Genomic DNA, 15,345 nt, shown 5'->3' with positions numbered 1-15,345 from the left:
CTCATCATTAAATGTACCTTTACATGTTTTTTTTTTCTAAAATCAACCAGCTCATCATTTCTTATAGCACAAACTAGTATTCCATCCCCATCACATAGCACAACTTGTTTAGCCATCCCCCAACTGATGGGCATCCTTTCAATTTCCAGTTCTTTGCAACCACAAAGAGAGCTGCTATAAAAATTTTAGAACATACATACAAGTTCTTTTCATTTTTCCCGATCACCTTGGGAAACATATCTGTTAGTGGTATTACTTGGTCTAAGGGTATACACAGTTTTTAACTCTTTGGGCATAATTCCAGATTGCTCTCCAAAATGGTGGAATCAATTCATTGTTCCACCAACAATGTAGTAGTGTCCCAATTTTTCCACATCCCCTCTGAAATGTATCATTTTTCCCTTCTATCACTTTAGCCAATCTGCTAGGTGTCTGATGATATCCCAAAGCTGTTTTAATTTGCATTTCTCTGATCGATAATGATTTAGAGCACTTTTTCATTTGCTGTTCCTTACACACAACACTTCATCACCTGAAGCTGGGCATTCTCAGGGGCTTTCTTTCATGCCTTGACTGTTGTTCCCCCTCTTCACTGTTCTTACTTTCTTCAAGTCCCATCTAAAATCCTACTATCAAAAGAAGTCTTTCCCCAGTCCCTCTTAAAACTAGTTCCTCTAGCTATTGCCTCTGTGATTTTCCCCAATTTATCCTGTATGTATATTGTTTGTACATGGTTGTTTACTTGTCCCTGCCATTAGACTGTGTCCCTCCCTGTTGTTGTTGCTGTTTCCTTTCTTTGTATCTCCAGTGCTTGGCCCAGTGCCTGGCACACAGCAGGCGCTTAATAAATGTTTGTTCTCTTTATTTGACTTGACTCTATCGACAATTTCAAATTATTTAAATTATTTTCTTCCTGTTAGTAGTGACAAATACACTAGACTGTTAGTTAGGAGGACAGGTCATTTGGCACTTCTGGGCCTCACTTTCTTAACCTGTAAAATGAAGAAATTAAGATAGATGGGTATTTTAGCCTTTGAGGCATAAAATTCTATAATCTTGAGAAGACAGTCTTAAGAATTTGGGCAGAAACCCCAATTATTAATTAATTAAATAATTATTAATTAATTAGTTAATGTGCATAGATTCGTAGCAAATATTTCTTAGCTATGGGTATTTCATCTATGACAAAGATGCAGTTTCCTTCAATTGATTAATTTTAAAAGTGTCTCAGTGCTTTGGACATAAAAGATCAAGGATTCAGAGCTGGAAGAGACCTTTCAGGTAATCGAGTCCATCTAATGCCCTCATTTTACACGGAAAGAGACTGAGCCCCCTCCCTTGCCCCAGAGGGAAGTGACTTGCTAAAGGTCAACCTTTATAATGGAATAAATAGCAAAGACAGGATTCAAATTCAGGTCTTCTACTTTAAGTCCAATGTCCTTTCTCCTACATCACACTGTCCATAGAGCACCTAACCTAAGTACATCCTCATTTGCAAAAGATAGAAGTTTGTCTCAATATAGCTCTTATACCTCATGCACTAATTTAAAAAAAGCCTTATCTAATTACAAAGGGCAGCTAGGTGTCGCTGTGGTTAGAGTGCTGGGTCTGGAGTCAGGAATATTCATCTTCCTGAGTTCAAATCTTACCTCAGAAACTTACTAGCCAGGTGACCCTGGGCAAGTCACTTAATCCTGTCTGCTTCCACTCCCATATCTGTGAAATGAGCTGGAGAAGGAAATGGCAAACCACTCTAGTATCTTTGCCAAGAAAACCCAAAATGGGGTCATGAAGAGTCAGATATGACTGAAAATGACAACAAACAACAAAACAACAATAAAATCACAATACATGTAGAAACTTCAAGGTTCCTTCTAGCACAACTTTGGAGTAAACCTTTCCCTTTCCCCAAGAAGCTACTGTAAAGACAAAGTGTCTTTTATAATCAATAAAAAAGTCACTCTAGAACATCACCATAAAGTAATGCAACATTGGAATGGCCAAGGAAAGCCTACTCTTTTTGAGAACGTGCAATGTATTAAGTCTTACAACCCCCAAAAGAACTTTTAGAATATGCCCAGATATTCTAAAATCAGAAAAAAATTTTTTTTCTATCTCTTACCATGTAGTGAAAAAGGGCCTCTTTGGTTGTCAACCTGGAAATAAGGATTAATACAAAAAGCTCTATGACAACTGGAATCTCTCTCTCTCTCTCTCTCTCTCTCTCTCTCTCTCTCTCTCTCTCTCTCTCTCTCTCTCTCTCTCTGTCTCTTTCTCTCTCTCTGTCTGTCTGTCTGTCTGTCTCTCTCTGTCTCTCTCTGTCTGTCTGTCTCCCCATTTCCTTCCTCACTCCCTTTCCCTCTCCTACCTGCTATTGAAGGAAGACATATTCTAAGCTTCTGGGTAGGGAGAGAGGTCTTGGGGCCTTCCTACCTGGCCAACATGTGCCCTGTATTCACTTCTGTTCTTTGCCTTTGTTCTTTTCCAATTTTAGATGGAGTATTGGAAATATCTACAACCTTGTGAATTTTGAAAGACTGAAGGAGCTGAGATTCAGTCATGGGAATCCAAGCCAGAATCTGCTACCAGCTGAACTGGCTGAGGTGTTGCCAAGACCCCTCCATGATATTTGGAAATGATGATTGCACCCTATTTAGAAGTGTACTTGGCAGGTAGGGTGAGTATTTAGGGGTGAGTATGCCCATAGGTGTCCAAGGGTGGGGAATGCTTTTTAACTTCTCTTTTTGCTATATCTTTTCAGTAAATATCCATTTGTAAAGAGCTAACTGATGTTAATTTGTTATTAATTTGTTATCTGATCATTATCACTAGGTCAATCAATTATCATTGATTAAGGAAAATACTAATTTTAGCAGTTAATAGCTATTGGGGAAAACACTTTGGTATGGAGAATTGAGGCAACGGCTTATGGTTACCCCTAAGCTCTGGAGGGTAAGATGTAGCTACTAGTCTTTCTCTGGGAGACCTGACTCATCATTTCAAGTGGATTTTGGGATAAGGACCCCAGCCTTGAAAAGGGCTACATGGAAAGCACCTCCCTTAAAGACTAAAGATCACAAACTTCTTTAAAAATTATATCCTTTCTCATTTTTTTAAATTAAAGACTGTTGTAATGTTAATGGGATTTAAGATCTTCCCTGCCCATTAGTAGGTCTCACTTGGAGTCCATTAAGGGAAGCTTGCTTAGAGGAGGCTTGCATGTAGGAAGACTTTCATACCTTTTGCTAATTTCTAATTAATCACTGAGCCACAAGGGTTATGATACCTTCTAGTTCATAGAAGTATATATATATACATACTCTGAACTGGTATTTTGCTTTGGGGCCTCATGTATGAGAAGGATTTTGTGATTCCCTGGTCGAGATTCTGAGTAGCCATATGTTCAGACCTCCCCAACTGCTCAGATGTAAGGGCTCTCTCAATCTAGGGATGTATGTAAAGTGTATAGTTGATTTAGGCAGTCAGAACCCTGTCTGTTGGTCTTTATTTCTCTGCTTGTATTTTCTCTGAAGTTCAAGGTGCTGACTTTTCCCCTGAACTAGTGAATATAATTAAAACAAGATTCTTGACCCTTATACAGCTATCTTTCCTAATAAAGCAGATCTAAGAACTTGTGCTAGCAGCCATCCTAGGTGTGCCAGTGTGGTTGCCACTACAATTGTGCAGTGTCAATGGATGATTAAAGGACACACTTTCTCCAACTTTCTGCATCTGATTTACTACCAATTTACCAACTGACATAGCAGTATAACTCTCAATATGTAGCCTCTACCATGTACCATTCTTTTCCTCTTTGCCTTTATTCTTTAATGATTCTATGTAGACTACAGCCTACTCATTCATCCATTTATATACAATAGTATAAATTTAGCTACCACTTTCCTTCCATTTATTTACACATTAACTATACACAAGACATATTTCCTTCTCTTTTCATTATGGCTACAATAATCTCTACTCCCAACTCTAACATCCTGGTCTAAAATGGGCAAAGGGAAATTAAGGAACACTAGACATACATTCATTTGTTTATTCAAAAGGAATTTATTAAGCATACTATGTCAGTTAATAAACATTTATTAAGTACTTACTAGGTGCCAATTACTATGCTAAGAGCTTGAGATACAAAGAGAGAAAAAAGACAATCCTTGTTCTGAAGGGGTTGACAATCTAATAGGTGAGAGAACACAAAAACAACTGTGTATAGACAACCTATGTACAGGATAAACTGGATATAATTAAAAAGGAAAGGTCCTAGTCTTTAGAGTGATTGGGAAAAACTACCTGAAAAAGATGAAATTTTAGATGAGACTTAAAGGAAACAAGGAGGTAGAGGTGAGGAGGGAGAGAAATCCAGTCATGGCCCTGGGAATACAAAGACAAAAGGAAAAACAGTGCCTGCTTTCAGGGAGCTTATGTTCTGGGGAAAGGGTGAAGTTGAGATACATTTACAGAGATAAGTACAAGATAATTTGAGAGGAGGTAGAAGGTGACAAAGAAAGGAAGCTAAGGATTTTTGGAGGTAGAAAAAAAGAAGGAGCATGTTCCAGGAAAGTGCAAAGGTATGGAACGAATGTCCAATTCAGGGATAGCAAGTTAAGTTTGGCTGGAATATAGGGTGTGGAGGAGGGATAAAGAGAAGTAAGTCTGCTAGAGAAGAGTGGAGTTAGACTGAAGAAAGCAGCATTCTGTAGTGGATAGAGTCAAGGGCTCGGAGTCAGGAAGACCTGGCTTAGTTGAGTCATACTGAAGAGACATTTGATTGTTTAAAATTCCATAAACTTTAGTGATAGGTCATAAACAACTTTGAATTTTAAGTCTGAAGACAAATAAAAATTTTACAAGGCTATTTGTTGAGTAGGGAGCGGCTTGTGTTTGAAGTTCTTTGTTTACACCTCTTACTAAGCAAAGGAAAATGAACGGTAAATATTATGCTTTGAATTTTATATCTGTCTGTGCAAATCTCATTTCTGTTTTTTCTGCCTTTGCCTATTTTACTTTGCTCCATGCACTCTATGGGCAGCTACACCACTTACTTTCTCTTCCTCCCTCACAAACTTCCATCCAACATCTCCTTGCCTTTTGCACTGGCTAAATATTCCCCATGCTTGGAACACTCTCCCTCCTTACTTCTACCTCTAAGTTTCCCCACACTCCTTCAAATCTCAGCTCAAATCTCACCTGTAGGAGGCCTTTCCTTTCCTTCCATAATGCATACTATATATGTTTATTATACATATATGTTACCTGGATGCACACACATATTACATATGTGCATATTACATGAATCTAATTATTTATATAGTGTCCTTCCGCTAGAATGAATGATCTTTGAGAGCAGCAATAGTTTTTATCTTTCACTGTATTTCCAGAATACAACTAAATGCTAGTAAACATTTAGTCGATTCTTTTCAATTGATTGGTTTTAGTCCATTTAAAACTGTAGAAATTCTCCAGTGAAAACTCCTTAGCTATCTTTTTTGCTTCACTTTGGTGGTCTGAGACCCAAATAATCACAGCTCACTTTTATACAGTACTTTAAGATTTGCAAAGGGCTTTATAAAAAGGAGCTCATTTTGACTTGTGAGGTAGGTGGGATCATTTTCCCCATTTTACAAGAGAGGAAATTCAAGCCCAGAGCAGTTAACATCTGAGTGTCACATAACTTCAAGTGTCTGAGGTAGTATATGAACCCCAAACTTTCCCAGGTCCCCCATACCTGAAATTCTCTCCTTCCCTTTCTCTACCTCTTGGCCTCTCTAGTTTCCTTGGCTTCCTTCACATCTCAGTTAAAATCCTACTTTTTGGGAGTGGCCTTTCTGGGGCCCTCTTTAGGCTTGTGCCTTCCCTCTAAGAATATCTCCCATTCATCAAGTAGAAATCTTTTTAACACATTTGTTGGCATGTTGTCTCCCCCATTCAATTCAGAATTCTTCAGGAAAGGTACTATTTTTGAATCCTTTGTATACCCAGCGCTTAGCAGAGGGCCTTACACCTAGCTTGGTGACAACTTTCCCAAACTAAGTTCACCATCCTATCCACTACACCACTGTATGAAAATATTGTTTGATACCTGTTATTACTGTACCTAACTTGGTCCAAATAGTCCATTCATTTGCAATGTGTGGCACAAAGAAACATGAAATTCTAAAGAGTCTCAACAAAATACTACATTTGATCAACAGTGGGATAAGAAAAATATTTTGTCATGGAATGAAAGCACATTTAATGACAGCTGAAGTGCAGGATTAAAGAAACCTTTTCTGAAAGGAGAAACATTTACAATGCTAATCCCTAAATTTTGATACTCAGATCAACTTTACTTAACATTTTATCAATAATTTTGGAGGATCAACCACTGAAATTCTTTCTTCTGGGTAGTAAAAAGCCAAGGTGACTAGGAAAAAAAACCAGTAAGAAGTAGCCAGAAACTCATTTGAATGGATAAGCAAGAAGTAGCTATTAAGCCTCTGTGTGGGCAATAGCAATAACTCAGATTTATGTAGTACTTTGTTTCGTAAAGCACTTTCCTTACATCAGCTCAATAACAGGTATTTTACAGTTTCCCCATTTTCCAGGTGGGGAAAGGGAGGCTCAGAAATTAATTGATTTGGTCTAAATCACAGAGCTAACAAGTATTGAAGCCAAGAGTCAAACCCAGTTCTTTCCTGATGCCACAATTTTCATCACATCACATGGTCTTTATTATTCAAACTGGAGGGATCTAGGTGGCACAGTGGACAGAATTCTGTGTCTGGAGTCAGGAAGACCTGAGTTCTTTACTTTTATTATTCATTCATTTACTTATTTTATTTTTTAACACTCATTTTAAAAATTTTGAGTTCCAAAATCTCTCCCTCTAGCCCCTCCCTCACTCATTGAGAAGGCAAGCAATATGATACCCATTATACATGTAAAATCATGCAAAACAGACTTCCATATTAGTCATGTTGCCAAAAAAAGCAAGAAAAATAAAATGGAAAAAACATGATTCAATCTGCATTCAGAGTTCATCAGCTCTCTCTGGAGGTAGATTGTATTTTTTCATCATGAGTACCTTGGGAATTGCCATGAATTGTTGTATTGGTCAGAGTAGCTAAGTCTTTCATAGCTGATCATCATTATTGCAATTATTGTGTACAATGTTCTTCTAGTTTTTTTTTCTTTTTGGAGGGGGGAGGGCAGGGCAGTTGGTGTTAAGTGACTTGCCCAAGGTCACACAGCTAGTGTCAGTTCATATGGCAGGAAGACCTGAGTTCTAATCCAGGTTCAGTTACTTATAGCTCTGTATGCCTGGGCAAATCACTTAACGTCTCTGCTTCAGTTTCCTCAACTGTAAAATGAAAATAATAGTAGCACTTATATCCCAAGGCTGTTGTGAGGAGCAAATGAGATAATACTTGTAAAGCACTTAGTACAGTGCCTGGAACATGGTGAGCACTTAAATCCTTCCTTCCTTCCTTCCTTCCTTCCTTCCTTCCTTCCTTCCTTCCTTCCTTCCTTCCTTCCTTCCTTCCTTCTCTCATTTTTTCCTCCCTCCCTTCCCTCCTTCTTTCCCTCCTTCCTTTCTTCTTTCCTTGTCTCCTTCCATCTTTAGAAGGACAATAAAGTTGAGACTTCTAGATAAGAAATCTGCCTTTTTATCAGTCACACTTTCCAAAGCCAAAAAAAATGTGGTAATAGCAGAAAAAGATCCAGATCTCTTGCTCCCCCATATTGTCACTGTATACCCTTGCTACTGATCCTCCAATTATATTGTGCTCTTGAACTTGGGGTTACTTATGAGGTTACCCCAAAGTGTGAACTACCCAGAAAATGTTCCTTTCTCTGAACAGAAGTCTTGAGATTCAAGAACCACACTGCCCAGAAATGTTTCTCTCCTCTGTCAGAGAGATTGATAGTCAGGAGAGATATATAGTCCCTTAGAATGCTGAGTCCTTTAGAACTCCTACCCCTTAGGAAAGAAACCATCAAACAAGAGAAATATTTGAATAAGGAAAAACAGTAGGTAAATGGAGAAGGCATGGTGATCAAGGCAAAAAAGGAAATTTTTTTTTGTGGGGTTGAAAGGAGGAAGCTGTTCACCACTTTTCAAATAGGGACGGAGACCTAGGGCCCAAGATAGTTCCCTTTCCTAGTCTGACAAATGACTAAAAAGTGACATCGTTGCCTCTCTAAGGCTTGGGCTAATTTTCTCATCTCAAGTCCCATAGATGAGAACATGTTTGCCTCTGTCATTTGTTTCTGAGTCCAGATAACAATTAAAGTCTCTTAGGGAGGGGTATCTCCCTCTCCTCTGTGGAATCCCCTCTGCACCTTTTTACTCTTTACTCTTACTATGTATTCAAAAGGAAGAAAGAAGGGAGCAAAATGGGCTGAGAGGGCTTGTCTGCTCCCCTTTTATAAGCCATCACTGTGGGTATGGTTCCTCCTGCAAGAGTCTGTCCTTCTAAGAATTCAAGTCCATTAGTTCATGGCAGTGATGTGGGGTAGCCTCAGACACTGGGACTTAATCAGAGGATATCTTTGGGATGAACACTGCTTATCTCAACAAAGTGTCAATGGTCATGTCCACGCCAACCATAGGGAGATGTATTCAAACATCCTGAAAAAAGAATCACCTTCCTATAAGATGATTCTATCAATCCCCTTTTCAACTTCGACATCATCATTGATATTCCATTGGTAGAAAAGAAACTTAGCACAGTTAGGTGGTGTAATGGATAGAGCACCAGACCTGGAGTCAAGAAGACCTGAATTCAAATCTAGACTCAGACCCTTACTAGCTGTGTAACCCCAGGCAAGTCACTCAAGCCTGTTTGCCTCAGTTTCCTCATTTGTAAAATGAGCTGGAGAGAGAAATGGCAAATAATATCAGTATCTTTGCCAAGAAAATCCCAAATGGGGATATGAAGAGTCAGACAAGACTGAGAACACTAAACAAAAACAACAGAGAAGGGCATAATCACTAATGTGCTGGGTGGGGATGCAGGAAGGTCTGAGATCACATTCCAGCCCTGAATTTTACTGGTCATGTTACCATGGACACATCACTTAACTCTCTGATGTCATTGGATCATAGATGTAGATCTGGAAAGTGCCTCAGAAGTCCAAAACCCTCTCATTTTGGAGATAATGAAACTGAGCCCTAGAGAGGCAAAACTGGGATTTGAACACAGGTCCTCTGGCTTCATAGTCAACATTCTTTCTAGACATTTCCTGTCTCTAAGACTGTAAGTCATAGATGTGTTGCATTCATTGGAGGAGTTTCCACAGCAAAGAAATCATAGTGAATTACAACTATAGGTTTTGAGCTAGAAAGGGAACATAAAGGTTAGTTAGTCTCTCTTCTTTATGCTCAGAGGCTCAGGTAAGTTAACTGACTTATCCAAGGTCACATAGGAACTGAATCCTGGAGGTGGGATTTGAACCCAGGTTCACAAATTCTAGATCCAGAACTCTTTCCATTGTATCAGGAGAACTCACATGCTGTTTTGCTACTCATAACATTTTAAAAGAAGTACAGGAAGCTCTCCAGAGTCCCAGGAGAATCCTCCATGAAGAATTTACAGGAAGGTGTAAAGAAAATTGGGGAAGATAAGAATGCTAGAGAAGTTGGAACCTGCACAGATGGGTGGGGTATCCATTCCAATGAAATCATGGAATTACTGAAGCACTGAAGAAAAGATTACTCACAAAGGGCCTGGGAATGATTTAACCCAATACACTCATTTTACAAATCAGGTTTGGAGACTTGGGGCTCAGGATGGTTCTCTTGTCTATAGATGATGACTGCTTGAGAGGTTACACTATTTCCTCTCCAAGGCTCAGGATAATTTTTTCATCTCAGCTCACATGGATGAGAGCATGTTTGCTCTCCCATTTGTTTCTGCTGAGAGAATGGAACCCCACCCAGAAAGGCAAAGTGAATTACCTGGACTAACACAGACTGTGCAAAATCTAAGTCTAGAATCCAGGCTTTCAGACTCTTGATTCATTGATCTTTCCACTATCCCGCAGTGCCTTTAGGGCATCTACATGTACAGTGGATAGAGCACTGGACCTGGAATCAGGAAAACTCCTCTTCATGAGTTGAAATCCTGCCTCAGGAACTTAGCAGTTGTGTGACCCTGGGCAATTCACTTAGCCTTGTTTGCCTTAGTTCCTCATCTGTAAAATGAGCTAGAGAAAGGAAATAGCAAATCATTCCAGTATCTTTGCCAAGAAAGTCCCCCAAAATGAGCCACAAAGAGTCAGACATGACTGAAACCACAGAACAATGACAATGCCTTTACATGTTCTGAGAATTGAAGCAGCCTAAAATTCAGTTTGACATTTGGAATGAGGGAGGCAATGTGTCTCAAGGGCATGAATTCAGTAGTTCGAGTTAGAAGACCTTGGCTTAAAACTCACCTTCATTATTTACCATCTGTGTGACCTTGGAAAAGTCACTTAACATCTGTAGGTCTCAATTTTCTCCTTTATAAAAAGAGGATGTTAAAGCAGATAACTTTCCAGAGTCTTTCTCTCTGTAAGTCTATGACCTTATCATCTTATAATGGTTTTGATAATTTCTCAAAGCTCCTCTTCTCACACAGGTAAGGGAAACAATAGTGGAATTATCTACTACATGCCATGTAGCAGATTTTAAAAGCTCTAAAAACCTCCTGTACTCCTCCCAAAACTCCTTCAACCAGTCTATAAAACACACCAGACTGAATCCTAGTGGGAAAATTTTTAAAAAGTCACAGTGAGTCATTTTCCCAGCTCAAGTCAGCATAGAGAATTAGAGAAAGATGTCTGAGGACAATGGGGATGTGGTCTAGTCATAAGTAAGCTGTGGAGCACTCCAGAGCAATGGAGAGGCTGTGTACCTGGGCAAGCAGAAGTCCCAGACTCATGGTGGGGCACCTTGACCTTGTTCAAGATATGGGAATTGATGGGAACTTGTAGATTTGTCACTCACTATGTCCATTTCTGGATCACAGAATTAGGAGAGGGCCCATGACAAGGGGTGGTATTCAAGGCTAAGGAGCCATTGCAAGTCCTGCGCTGTGTGCCAAGAGAGAAGCAATTTCAGAAGCAGTAACTTCCAACACAAGACATTTTTTACTCCAGGAGTGGAGTAGGGTTCTCAGCTCCAGCTTATTTAGCTCAGTCTGAAGCTTAACGAGGGATCTGAGACCAAAGGCAAGCCTACAGTTCTGTCCCCCTGAACCAGCAGAACTTCCTGAATGGCTGAGAGTTTCTGAGTCCAGAGACATTCTACTATTTCTCAGACCTAAACCCAGACTACAAAATAGCAGAGTTGACACCATAAGGGCAGTAATCTCACTTTGCTTTGAATCAGACCACTTTGGCAACATTGAGAGCCTGTCAGTCACTAGCCTGAGTTGACCCTGAGATTGAGATGAGAAAACCAACAAACAAAAAGAATCTCACTATAAAAATCTATAATGGTGAAAGTGATGCTCCAGAAACAAACTCAAAAGAAGTGTATTACTCCAAAATATCTACAAGCAAAACCTCAAAGAAAATCATAGCTTGGGCACAAATTCAACTAGAATTCCTGGAAGAGAACAAATAAAATTTTAAAAATGTATTTATAGATGAAATGAGATCACTGGAGGGAAAATTGGAAAATAAATGAGAGCTGTGGAATAAAGAATGGGAAATGGAATTAGCAGATTGGCATAAGAAGTACAAAACCTTGCCCAAGTAAAAAACTCCCTGTAAATTAGAATGTACCAAATAGAAGCTCACGATTCCATGAGACCACAAAAAAATTCTTTAAAGTCAAAATATTGTGAAAAATAGAAGTAAATGTAAAGTATCTCATAGTAAAAAAACAAAAACAAAAAGCTGAACTGGAATACTAAATTGAGGAGGAAAAATTCAAGAGCTGAATTCCACAACCAAAATAAAAAAGAGTCTAAATATCACATTCTGAGAAATCTTAAAACTGCCTAGATCTTATAGAACCATGGGGCAAAGAGAAATAGAAAGAATCCACCTATTATCTCCTGAAAGTCCCAAATAAAAACTACTAGTAATGTTGATCCAGAGCTTTCAGGTAAAAAAAAAAATACTACAATCAGGAAGAAATAAAGAATTCTAGTGCTGAGGAACCACAGTCAGGATCACATACAATTTAGCAACCACTATGATTTGCAAGAAGGTAGCTTGAAATTTAGTACTCCAGAAGGCAAAAGATACAGGATTATAGCCAAGAATAACTTACTATAATTATAGTATAAAACTGAGTATAACCCTATAGAGGAAAAAAATGAACTTTTTATAAAATCTAGGACTTCCAGGCATTCCTGATGAAAAGAGCAAAGCCATGTAGAAACACTGAAGGAAGGAAAGAAATATTTATTAAACACCTACTATTTGTCAGGCACTGTGCTAAATACTTTACAAATATTATCTTATTTGATCCTCATAACTCTGGGAGGGAGGTGCTATTATTTGTTCTGAGTTTGCAGTTGAGTAAGCTAAGGCACACAGAGGTTAAGAGATTTGTCCAGGTTCACGGAGCTAATACGTGTCTGAGGCTGGATTTGAACTAAGGTCTTCCTGACACCAGGGACACTGCTCTATCCATTGTACCACTTAGCTACTTGTTGAAGTTCAAAAACAGGAGTTAAGATAAATGTAAACTGGCAAATTTGAATGAACTCTCCTAAGGGACCAAACAAGAATAAACGGCTTACATTCTAATATAGGGAGATGATACATGGGTCCCCTCTGAAGCTCATCATCATCAGGGTCATAGAGGGAGTTTAATTAGACAGAGGGCCTGGGAGTGATTTTGTTATGTTATGTTAATCTTTTTTTTTCCTTTTTGGAGGGCAATTGGGTTTAAGTAACTTGCCCAAGGTCACATGGCTAGGTTTTTTGTTTGTGTGTGTTAAGTGTCTGAGGCTGGATATGAACTCGGGTCCTTCTGACTCCAGGGCCAACACTCTACTCACTGAGCCACCTAGCCCCCCCATGTCATGATAATCTTATAAGAAGATTGGAAAGAGATGGGGAAAAGGAATACTCTGGTAGTAGGAGAGGAAGGATGAGGGAAATTATCTTACAAAATCAATGTGGAAAAGTAGAAATTCATATAAACAGGGAAGAAGAGGTGGGGGAGTGGCTGACTCTGGAACTTCATTCTCATCTGAACTGATCATAGGAAGAAATACGTGCTTGCAGTATTTTTACTTAACAGTGAAATAGGAAAGAGAAGAAGGGAGAAAGGGGAATTAGAGGGAGAGTAAGTTTCAAGTCCTAAACAAACAAATTCTAAGAATGTATAAAAATGTGTATAGTTCTTTTTAAGATAGCAAAGAAGGAAAATCTTAGGGGCACCCACCAACTGGGGCAGGGTATATCAATGTGATGGTATGATTTTGTGCTATAAGAAATGATGAAGGGGATGGTTGCAGAAAAACTGAGAAGACTTGTATGGACTAATGCAGAGCGAAATAATCAGAACCAGGAAAACACATTTTACTGTGAAGACAATATTGCTGGACAGTTAGGTGGCACAGTGCCAAACCTGAAGTAAGGAAGACTCAGTTTCCTGAGTTCAAATCTGGCCTCCGACACTTACTAGCTGTGTGACTCCAGGCAAATCACTTAATCCTGTTTGCCCTCAGTTTCCTTATCTGTAAAATGAGCTGGAAAAGGAAACTACTCCGGTATCTTTGCCAACAAAACCCCAAATGAGGTCATGAAGAGTTGCATCCAACTGAAATGACTGAAGAACAACATTAAACAACTTTGGAAGAATTGGGAATTCTAATTAGAATAATGCCCAACCATAATTCTAAAGGATTAATGATGAAACATGCTACTTTCCTCAACTCAGAGTGCAGAATGGGACGTGTGTGTGTGAGTGTGTGTGTGTGTTTAGTAAAAGGGAGCAGAAATATATTTTGGACATGACCAACACGGGGATTTGATTTGCTTGATTATGTTTGTTTGTAACAGGTGGTTTGTTTTTCTCTTTCTCATTTCAATTGTGATGGAGGGGGAGAAGATGGATTTCTGCTCATTGAGAAAAGTAAAATGTAATCTTAAAAGTAGGTAGTGGAATATACTGAGGTTTATTTCCTTACCTGATTATTTGATGTAGTTGCAGGAAGTTGACTAGACCCAAATTAATAAAGCAAGCAAGCATAGAGTTCATTTCATCTAACCCCTTTCATTTTGTAGATGAGGAACCAAAAGTCCTAGAGAAGTAAAAGTGGGATCAGAACCCAGGTTTTCTGACTCCCTATTCGTCATTCTTTTCAGACATTGCCTTTTGTCTGGTCACTCCATCTAGAATGAATGAATGAATGAATGAACAGTATTCCTCTCCAGCACTAGAGCTAATCACTGTTAGACCACATTGCTTATATTCCTCATGTTAGACACAGTGGAGACATGGCAGGGGGCCCAGTCATTCATCCGTTAGTCTGAAGGGCTAATTTTATAATGTAGCAGTTTTTAGTTCTTCTTTGGGGGTTCTGTTACTCTCTCATCCAGCTGTTTGTGGGGAGCTTTAGGTAATCCAAATATGCTGCCAACCCTCAATCTGTAGGACTTTATTGACTGTGGTTTCCATTGGCTGGACCATACTAACAGAAATGTCCTGTACAATTTTATCAGATGGCTTGCTTCGTGCTTTGTGCCAGAGATTAAATTTCTGGTCACATGGAGAGAACATCGTCAATTATCACATGCCATCTGTATATGGGTGATTATACCACAAATTCTACAGATGTATGTGTTCTCATTCTATTTCATAATCAGGTCTCGGTCATCAGAAAGGACTCAGTGACTGACACAAACTATTTTTGTACCTTTTTAAAAATCCTGTTTTTCTTCAGCCTCTATAAATACCTAAGCCATTTCAATAAGACCAAGGTTATGCCTAGATGATATCATAATATCCAGATGAAAAGAAAATTCACTATATTTGTCAGTCATTTGTCAGGATGGTCCTGAATAGCCGAACATTTTCAAAAATCTAATCATAGTTGTGCACGGTGTAATGAACAGAAAGTTGACCTAAGAGCTCAGAAAACTTGGGCCCTCTCACCTCTCCCCATACTTACTGGCAAGGTGACCCTGGGGAAGTCACTTCAAACAAAAAATTGCTCTAAGGTGATTATTTTAAAGCACCAAAAACTGCATTTACCCCAATTACCCTCCAAAAAGCAAAAAAAAAATATATAATTTTTATAAATTATTTATAAATATATGTATGTGTATTTTTATCGTGTGCGTTTTTTTTTGTCTTTCTGCTTGTGTTCTTAGATAAATGTATTACACACATTTTGG

At 38.8% G+C, this 15,345-nt stretch overlaps 1 pseudogene; it reads right to left on the bottom strand.

Annotated features, from left to right (window-relative positions):
• Positions 1-14,563: 14,563 nt before the first annotated feature.
• The window catches only part of LOC138170259 (Fanconi anemia core complex-associated protein 24-like), a 1,369-nt pseudogene continuing 587 nt past the window's right edge, over positions 14,564-15,345 (bottom strand).

This window comes from Petaurus breviceps, unplaced genomic scaffold, assembly GCF_028583685.1.
Source record: "Petaurus breviceps papuanus isolate PSGF00001 unplaced genomic scaffold, PetGlider_PUasm1.0 38, whole genome shotgun sequence".
Classification (NCBI taxonomy): domain Eukaryota; kingdom Metazoa; phylum Chordata; class Mammalia; order Diprotodontia; family Petauridae; genus Petaurus; species Petaurus breviceps.
The sequence above is the reverse complement of the archived record's forward strand: the minus strand, read 5'-3'. Positions and strand labels throughout refer to the sequence as shown.